At 44.0% G+C, this 10,541-nt stretch overlaps 1 pseudogene; it reads left to right on the plus strand.

The window, feature by feature from the left end:
- Window positions 1-10,324, plus strand: part of LOC131224306 (taxadiene 5-alpha hydroxylase-like) — a 95,915-nt pseudogene extending 85,591 nt beyond the window's left edge.
- The last annotated feature ends 217 nt before the right edge of the window (window positions 10,325-10,541 follow it).

The following is a 10,541-nucleotide window of genomic DNA, read 5'->3' on the forward strand; positions in this document are numbered from 1 at the left end:
CGTTGACGAAGACAACTCGTCTAAATCAGTTCGGTGTTTCTTTCCTTACTTAAGGTGTGGACTTTAAGTGTATATGTTATGGTTTTCAAGGCTTTCAATGCCAGTTAATGATTTGTTCTTGTTATGGATGAGATTTCACATGCCAAATGTTGTGTTTACATTGCTTTCCTGATATGCATGCGTTATATTGGGATTTGTGTATTCTATGTGTATTAATAAAGTACCGTATACGTATAAAATACGCACTTGTGTTTGCCATGATTATTTGTCATGTATGTATGCTAGATGTGTGTATGACGACTCCTTGGTAAAAGGAATTGTCCAAAGGTGTGTATTGCAATATACGTCATGTATGTTGTTCCATGTATGCTAAGTGTTTGTAGAAGTGCATGAATGATCTAAAGTGTAACTTATTGCACTAATTGCGGGCATTGAGAAGTGATTCTCAACTCCTATTGATGTGCATGATTTCCTTTATGCAAGTTACATTCCATGTTATTTAAATTCAAGCATTTCATATGCTTACATTTATGTTAAGTTGATATTCTTCAAATGCCTATGTACCATGATTTGAGTTGTTGTTCCTTTACTGTTTTACATTCAATATGAGCATCTGTAGTAGTGTAATGTGTTTGGGACTATGCATTAGTCCAGGAAATCGGTAATCGACCCTATGTTCGTGGTTGAGATTGCTTTCGCCACGTAGGACGTATTAGACGAACCCGGGTCGTATTAGAGTTGGCGGCAGTGGTTTGGCCACGCGGAGTGTTTGCGCACTCCATGTCGTTCTACTCAATGTGCGCTCGTGCTAGTCGAGTTCGTCAAGTAACCCAATTGTCCGTTGTATGTTCACCTTGTATGAACGCTACTGCTTGAATCTAGGGTACCGAACTTACCAGTGAAATCCTAATAACCATGGTACCTTGATCCGTTAAGATTCATGAGCCGGACATGGTGGTATGGGACACCGTGGTCGAGCTGTCGGCCTACGCTGGGGTGACGAGCCTCCCCGTAGTGACCAGTGAGCAACTAAATTCGTGAGCCGATTATGGTGGTATGGGACACTATATTCGTGCTGTCGGCCTACATTGATTGGTGACGAGCCCTTTGTAGTGACCTCGAGCATACCTGGATACCGCAAGGAGGTGATGAGCCGAACTGTGGTAGTAAAGGTGTGAAAGGCGTGCATTGATTGGTGACGAGCCCTTTGCTACGACCTCAAATATATGATCGTCTGAGATGTCTAGGACTGACGACCCTAGAATGGATCACTGTTTGGATGGTGATATGAGGAAGGTATCTTAGCTTCCCAATCCTGTTGTGTGAAATGGACTAATAACAACTTGGTAATCATATCCATGCACCGCATTTGCATGTGCTTTGTAGATGTGGCGCACTTTGAGGTGGTGTCATGCCTAACGTAAGATAAAGACACTGAGGGTGTACGCATGAGGGCACGCATCATTTTGCATACATCCTTGCATTAATAAGAGTACTTAGGATTTATTTAATTGTTCTGCTTTATCATTACTGTTTGATTGAACTGATAACATGTTAACTAGTGCCTTATTGTTCCACTGAGTTGATCACTCACTCCCACGTTCTGGGGCGGTGTTAAACACCCACTAGACTCTGTCTTAGGTTCTGATGTTGCAGATGTTGATTCGACTTCTGAGGCAGAGCGGGAGATGGATGATGATGAGGTTGCCTTCTCTTATATGTAGTTTTCAGACGGGTTCTAGCGAGCCTTGGTCTGATGCGCGGGATGCTGGGATTATTTTTGGAGATTTAAATGATATAACTTGATACTTATAATTTTGATAAGTAACACTTTCTTACAACCTGGTTTGTATATGTACTTCAGGGATTTACACTTGTACACATATTTTTCTATAAGTCTTCCGCTTGCTTTATTCACTTATCCCTGAATCATATCTATGTTTGGGCTTAATCTATTCCATGTTTTATGCACTAATACAGTCAACATACATCCATCATTAAATATGTTGCATAAGTGATGTTTTGGAACTCGGGAGCTGAGTTATGCTCGACCCCCGAATTTCAGGGAGTTACAAAGACATGGGGGACCTCCATCATCACTTGATGGGTCCCACAAGTCTCTAAAGATGAGATGAAGGAAGATTTAAGAGCACCCACCTTGCTTGGATCTTCAAAGTTCTTAATGCATTAAAATCCATAGGCTTCAAGGACCATGGATGAAGGGTCAAGATGGAAAGTGGAGGGTTAGATGAGAAGGGAGATGAAAGAAATGTGGCTGGAATTTTTAACAAGGTAGGATGTTTAGGTGATCTTGCAAGGAGGAGAAGAGAAAATGAAGGAAGAGAGAGATATGGAAGAGTAGTAGAGGTGGATTGATGAGGGTGTAAGGTCATTATGACTTTCGGTAAGATAACCTATCATAACACATGGGGTAGAGAATCCAATGATGGTCTTGGGAAGAAAATCCATAATGAGATTGCTAGGCTAGAGCTATGAGTAATAGGCTAGGTACCCATAGGTAATGATGGAATGTAGGGTGATGTCACCCATCTAGGAGAATGTGCATAAGCACCCGGTGGATCCCACATCATGATCAACGGTCCAAATATTGCTCGGCCTACATCTTTTGATGGACATGTCGGATTTACGCATGAGTCGCAGCGTCGATGCGGTCGCTATGGCACTAAATTTGGATTGATCCGGGTCAGGTCTACGTGACCAGACTCGAGAAAGACCGCAAACGCTAACCGAAAGTTATGGGTCACCAAAATTCGACCGGTAGGACCGCGGGACCAAAATAAACAAGATGTATACTCTCACAAACACATGCATACATGCGAACTCGGGTCTGGTCTCACAATCCTCCCCACCAACAAAGATATTTCGTCCTTGAAATTGATAAAATCGGAACAATAAAAATGCATAAACATCATCATATATGTATACCTCAATCATCAAGCACAAGAGAAGGTAATGCAAGAAATACAAGCAATCAATCATCGATAAATGGGGACAACTCTCTCTGATCTCGGCCTTGTATTCCCAAGACGCCTCGGCCTCCGAATGATGACCTCATTGCACTTTCACCAAGGGAATGACCTTGGTCCTGAGGACCTGCTCCTTCCGATCAAGAATACGAATCGGCTGCTCAATGTAAGAAGCATCCTCATGGACCTTAAGTGGCTGCCAATCAATCACAGGGATAGTGTCCGACCCACATTTCCGCAATATAGAAACATGAAATACATTGTGGATCGCGGACAACTCGGGAGGTAAGGCAAGCCTATAGGCCATAGCGCCTACGCGCTCGGTAATCTCAAAAGGTCCAATAAATCTTGGCGCGATCTTGCCCTTTACACCAAAATGAACCATGCCCTTCTTAGGCGAGACCTTGAGATACACCATATCCTTGACTGCAAACTCGAGGGTTCGACGTCGACGATCAGAAAACTCTTTTGCAGGCTCTGAGCTGTGTGCATCCTCTGCCTGATAACATCAATAGCCTCTGATGTCTGCTGCACAAGCTGGGACCTAAGAGATGACGCTCTCTTACCTCGGCCCAACAACTACGAGATATGCACGATCTACCATAAAGTGCCTCAAAAGGAGCCATGCTGGTAGTCTCCTGATAGCTATTGTTGTACGTGAACTCAGTGAGGTGCACATGCTCATCCCAACTACCACAAAGTCAATCGCACAAGCCCTGAGCATATCCTCAAGGATTTGGTTGACCCTTTCGGTCTACCCATTCGTCTGCGGATGATAAGCGGTACTGAGATGCAAAGTGAGCCCCAGTACCTGTTGGAAACTCTTCCAAAATAGAGATGTAAATCTGGAGTCTCGGTCTAGAATGATCGAAACTGGAACGCCGTGTAGTCTCACAATTTTCTCAATGAACACCTTTGCAAGCCGGTCCATTGACCAGGAAGCACGCACTGGAATGAAATTAGCCGACTTCATTAGACGGTCAATGATAACCCAGATGGTATCATGACAGCATTGAGTCCTCGGCAAACCTGCGATGAAGTCCATCGATACGTGCTCCCACTTCCACTCAGGAACGCTCAATGGCTGAAGGGACCAGGGGGTCTTTGATGATCGGCCTTGACACGCTGGCATGCTCACACTTGGCCACAAAACTCGTAATCTGGTGCTTCATCCCCTGCTAGAAGTACTGCCTCCTCATATCACGATACATCTTCGTGGAGCTCGGGTGAATAGTAAGTCTCGATCAGTGTGCCTCAGTCATCAGATCACGACGTAACTTTGGTACATCTGGGACACACAATCGGCCTTTAAAGCGCAATCCACCATCGGAACCAATTTGCCAATTTGACTGCTCCATAGATGCGGCCTCTGCTCAGTACTCCTGAAGTGACTCGTCCGTCTGCTGAGCTTCGATCACCCTAGCCACCAAAGAGGGTTGAATCGATAAGCTCGAAAGTTGAACAATGGAAGACTGCAGGCTGAACTCAAAGTCATACTCTGAAATATCCTCGAGCATCTGCCACTCTCATACCATCATCTGTGCCACCAGGCCTCATGGTTGACGGCTGAGCGCGTCCGTCACCACGTTTGCCTTGCCCGGGTGGTACTGAAGGTCAAAGTCATAGTCTTTCAGCAACTCCATCCTTCGCCTCTGTCGTAGGTTCAACTCGGACTGCGAAAATAGATACTTCAAGCTCTTATGATCTGAGAAGAGCTCGAACCTAACCCCATATAGATAATGCCTCCACACCTTTAGTGCGAAGACGACTATTGCAAGCTCCAAATCATGGGTGGGGTAGTTCAACTCATGGACCTTGAGTTGCTGCGAGACATACGCCATTGGCTTCACATGCTGCATCAGCTGCTGAAAATGCATGACTCTTATAGGTATTGTCGGAAAGGCAAGGGCAGCACTCGCCTCTGGCGGAGGCATGGGTGCAGCCGGCGGAGCAGGAGCCTCCGAAATCGAAACAGCTGACTGAGGAGGGGGAATAAGTGGGGGAACCAGAGTAACTGGAGGAGCAGGCACTATAAGCTCAATTGGAGGAACAGGCTGGATCGGGACCTCTAGAATCGAATCTTCAACAAAGGAGCAGGATGTGCTCGAGTAGGACGGGTATCTCAGGTGCCTCATCCACGGGCACCACAACCACGGCACAACAGCCACTGGTGCCTTGACCATGTGGCATCGTCTACAAAATAATGACGATGCAAGGAATCAGGACAATTATAGGCTCAATACAGAGTGAAGGGAAGAATCTTAGAATACTACTTGTCCTATGTTCTTGACAGACATGCGATGTTATCCTGAGTCATCCCAGAATTACTTGCTATGCTCTGATACCAACTCCTGTCACCCCCCAGACTCGGTAACCGAACTCACAAGGAACCCAATGGCCGATTCTAGCCGCAATAGCCTCTGTAGTGCCCCATTCTCGGCTCTTGAGGCAAGTTCTGATCCTGGGATTCTACAAAGAGGATTTCCATAATAGTATAATCATTTCAATATGAGCATACCCAAGATCACATCAAGCATATCTGAGAATAATAAAGGGCACACATCACAAAATCCACTAAGAATTTGAACTTTTACAAGTTTACATCAGGCCCAAAAGGACATACATCAGATAATAGGAAAAGAGAGAGAAATCAGCAACACTGGAGTTCTCAAGCTCAACTCTACTCCATGCTCTGCCTCTACGACGCCTGTCTAGGATCACCTGCACGCATCAATCGTGCATAAGCTTATAGAAGCTTAGAGGGTGGTGAAAGTGTGTATCAATGGTGCACAAAAGAATAGCAGGAGGTACAAGGAAAGAACATGCTCAATGAGAATATCACTAGCCTTGCCAAGGCTTATCATGAACACCATGCAATGAGTACTGGACGCCATACCAAGGCAATGCATGAAGGGGCTTACACAACCAATGCTAATGCGATGCACGTAATGCTAGTACTCATATCCAAACCACATATCAAGCACATTTCCAATCATAAGGAAATCAACAGGGTCTAACACACTACTGAATGACTGCCACTCTACAGAACCCGCACAGTCAAATGAGCGAAAAAGACCTCACTACCCGCCTGTGGACAACCAATCATCACTAAGGCCCGATGGTAGCGGACCCATTTACGAGCTGGTCGGACTCAGCCTAGTAATGCCTCCTCACACCAGGTAAGTAAGGCCACATCCCTATCCAACCGACTACACGACAGTGGAAGTTACGGTGGCTTAACGATATAAGGCCCTCGTGCACTCATATATTCCACTCGGTCAAGGCGTTGGAGCAAATCTTTGGTACCATGGAAGTTTTAAAAATTTCATCCATGGGTATCCTATGCACCTGATATGCTCAAAAAATATTTCTGGTGTCCACACATACGACTATTCACGAACGTCCCTTTGCATGCAAGGCCCTGATGAAGTAAGGGCAGTATCATTATGAAATGCGATGACAATGCAGGAGTTACACACACAAATCATGCACTAGCCATAGGCACACAATGTGCTTGAGGGGAGAAACTCCATGTCTCAATGACCATCACACAATTCAATCAATTTATACAGATGATGCATATGGGTCACGAAATGTAAGTGGGCTACTTGTGGAAATTATGGAATCCTCTATCCTAAGGAGGGTCAAGGTCTAGGCATGTAGACATGTATTCCAAGAAGAAGAGAAATCCACTAGTGGGAGCCCAGTAATTTGGGATGGCCCACATGCTAAGAGAGAGCCATGGCCTTAAAGAGGGACAGTCCTAGCCAACCCAAGGTGGGCCTTTAACCACCTATAAAGGCCTCTGTGGGCCTACCTTAGGGCCACCAAGGAGGACATCCAACCTCAACTGGGTCCCAAAAAGGTAGCTCATTATGCATATGATAAGAGATCTAAAGTCTAAGCAATGTATAGTCTAGTAGGCCATACCCCAAGCCTAAATCATAGGCCATGAAGTGGGCCCTCAAGTGATGTTTAGGCCCAACCATAAGGATTATGGGTTAACTCATTGTGGTGAGCCTAATGGACAACCCATTTTCCTAATATATGGGAAATCCTTATATTTAACACAAGTAAGTTGGGCCTCACATCTCGACCCAAGTATGGATTTATTATAATAAGCAAGCATGGGCCCAACTACTTGAGTATTTGGCCAATAAGACCCATCACAATGGCGAGGTAAATATAGGACCCAAGGGCCTAACGGGCCTATTAAAAGTTCCAGCCCAACCAAGGCTATAAGACCCATTAACTAGAAGACTAGCCCGAGAAGAATCCAATTGGAATGAGCCTTTAATCATGCACTAATTAAGCCCAAAAATGAAATTAAAATTGTAAGATAACTGACTTAAATCTTTCCTAAATCTAGTGGGCCATACTACCCCAAAATAGACATTTATGGGGTGGCAACATTGGGCCCATTGCTGAATTTCCAGCCCACCTGCTTTCTGGGTTTGTTTGAGTCTAGCAAATAAATTGATTTATAGTATTTATTTTTTGATGACCCACACACATCACTGTGGGTTCCACCAGATGATAGGGGAATGCACAACATACACTAGGAGTGGGCCATGCTGCTGGAATACAGGTCCAGTAACAGCCCAAGGTAGGGGTGTCCGATGGTGGGTAGTCCTACGGGCCTGGGTATTTGGCCCAAAACTGACCCAAATTTGCAAGTCGTACCACGGTCAACTCGAATGTCTGTTGGGTCTAAAAATTTATAGAGTGAAGACAGTTCCATGAGTGGGCCACACCTTAAAAAATTTCATAATTTTTAGATATTTCTAATTATTTTAATTAATTTAAATAAAATAGTCTGTCCAGAAAATCAGATTGACCTAGATGTCCCAACGTGGTGGGCCAGTCCGGCCCTTGCCACGGTGTACACAGGGGTCCATTGGTCCCAAAATTTTGTAGGTGGGTCTCACCATGGGTGTACCACCTATCTATAAATGTTAATAAATTTTGGATAAACGGAAGTATTTTAATAAATTCAGGAGTTACAATGTGTCCAGGGTGGAATGTTGCTGGAAATAACTGTTTTAAATTTGGGCCATCCAAATGGGTGGGTTCTGAGCCTTCAAAATTTTTGAAATTTGGACCTAAGGTCCCTCATCAAGTCTACAACAAGGTGGGACCTAGAAATATGGCCCAACTTCTTAAAAAGTATTTTTAAAATTTTGTTTTTTTGGGACTATGCTGCTGGACTGCACAACAGAAATTTCTGGCAGTCCAGTATGTTGGTCCACCCCTTTAGATGCCGAAATGGGATCCCTTAGCCCTGAAATTTTGTAGGTAGGTCATAACATGGGCGGGAAACCTCCCTGTAAAAATTTAAAATTTTTGAGATAGTAAAAATAATTTATTTAACTCCTAAAATTTATGGACAGAAAGGTCCAAAATTTTATTTTCTTGCTGCAGCAATGCTGCTGTCCCTGACTTTTGCACCCCATTTGAGTGGGCCCGGGTCTATGTAAATTTTGGAAAAATACAAGGATAACCTTCTTATACAAGTATACAGTAAGGTGGGGTCTACAAAGGTGGCCCACCATTTCAAAATCAGGCTGATATTTGTGATTTTCCAGCAAATAGTGTGGCTGGACAGTCCAGAAAAATCTGGACCGTCCACCCTCCTTGGCCCACCCTTTTAGGTGATCAAACAGGGACGGATGAGGGTGAAATTTGTCATACTTCTAGGTGGGATCCACACCTACAGAAATAATCAAATAGTGGAGGTAAAACATCCTCCAAATCAGTCCATAAACTATGCTAAAAACAATCCAAAACAGTCCAGAATTTTCTGGACAGCATGGTATGTCTTGAAATAACTAATCATAACCACTAATTTAAAGGGGGAAATACCTCATAAGATTAGTGTTGTGGTCCACCTCAGTGGGCCACATAAACTTCCAGACAAAAACCCCTTCACAAAACCCATTGGATGCATCCAAATAGGAGCAAATAGGGTGTTAACGTCCAAGGAATGGATAGCCATGGGCATCCAACTTGCTTGGACGGTCTGGATATTCTAGGGCCCCTAAGTGGGCCACACACATCAGAAATGAAGGATAGATTAAGGGAAAAGAAAGGAAAATCCAGCCACAAGGGAGGGTCTTCGCTACTATTGAGGCCGTCCCTTCATCACAACAAATACATGTCATGTATTGATTCACATACAAACTAGATCTAGCTCCATACATGTACTAGGAATTAATCATATAGTGGGAGTGCCTTCTCCCACCAAAATCTATGGTCTAGATGACCCCTACATGACATGCATCAAAAGAAATTACCATGATGGGGTCCATGGAGAATGTTCCCATCCATGGATCATGCATGCAAGAAAATAGGCTATTGGCCTCAATCATGGAGATATGGGGGACCTCCATCATCACTTAACGGGTCCCACAAGTCTCTAAAGATGAGATGAAGGAAGATTTAAGAGCACCCACCTTGCTTGGATCTTCAAAGTTCTTGATGCATTGAAATCCTTAGGCTTCAAGGACCATGGATGAAGGGTCAAGATGGAAAGTGGAGGGTTAGATGAGGAGGGAGATGGAAGAAATGTGGCTTTAATTTTCAGCAAGGTAGGATGTTTGGGTGATCTTGCAAGGAGGAGAAGAGAAAATGAAGGAAGAGAGAGAGATATGGAAGAGTAGCAGAGGTGGAATGATGAGGGTGTAAGGTCATTATGACTTTTGGTAAGAGAACCCATCATAGCACATGGGGTAGAGAATCTAATGATGGTCTTAGAAAGAAAATCCATAGTAAGATTGCTAAGCTAGGGCTATAAGTAATAAGCTAGGTAGCCATAGGTAATGATGGAATGTAGGGTGATGTCACCCATTTAGGAGAATGTGCACAAGCACCGGGTGGGTCCTACATCATTATCAACCATCCAAATATTACTCGGCCTACATCTTTTGATGGACACGTTGGATTTACACATGAGACACGGCGATGGAACCGCAGCGACGATGCGGTCGCTATGGCACTAAATTTGGGTCGATCCGGGTCGGGTCTACATGACCAGACTCGAGGAAGACCGCAAACGCTAACCGAAAGTCGTGGGTCACCGGAATTCTACCGGTAGGACCGTGGGACTAAAATAAACGAGATGCATACTCTCACACACACATGCACACATGTAAACTCGGGTCTGGTCTCACTGTCCCGGCAATGAGTTTGCATGTATTGAAGTGTTATTGATCATTCATCATCTGATCACAAACTACCATTGGTCAATTATGATCCCCGATGAACCGATCTCATGCCATCCATTGCCATACCCTGCCATGGGCCTTCCAATTAAGCTTGAGCCCAGAAGAAATCTATAAAAAAATTACACATAATTTCCTCATATTTGCATGCTTGTTTGTGATTTTTTATTTTTTATTTTTCTTAAGGCCTAGTTGAAGATGTTTTACTATAATATAGAAATTAAGATCTTTATAAGAGTACCTTTCTAGGATGGGAAACACTCGCCATGCACATTGCTTTCTCAAGAAAAGCCACTAATCATGAAAAGACCTATTGATTAGGCACTTACACCAT

The sequence above is a fragment of the Magnolia sinica genome, chromosome 13, assembly GCF_029962835.1.
Source record: "Magnolia sinica isolate HGM2019 chromosome 13, MsV1, whole genome shotgun sequence".
NCBI lineage: Eukaryota > Viridiplantae > Streptophyta > Magnoliopsida > Magnoliales > Magnoliaceae > Magnolia > Magnolia sinica.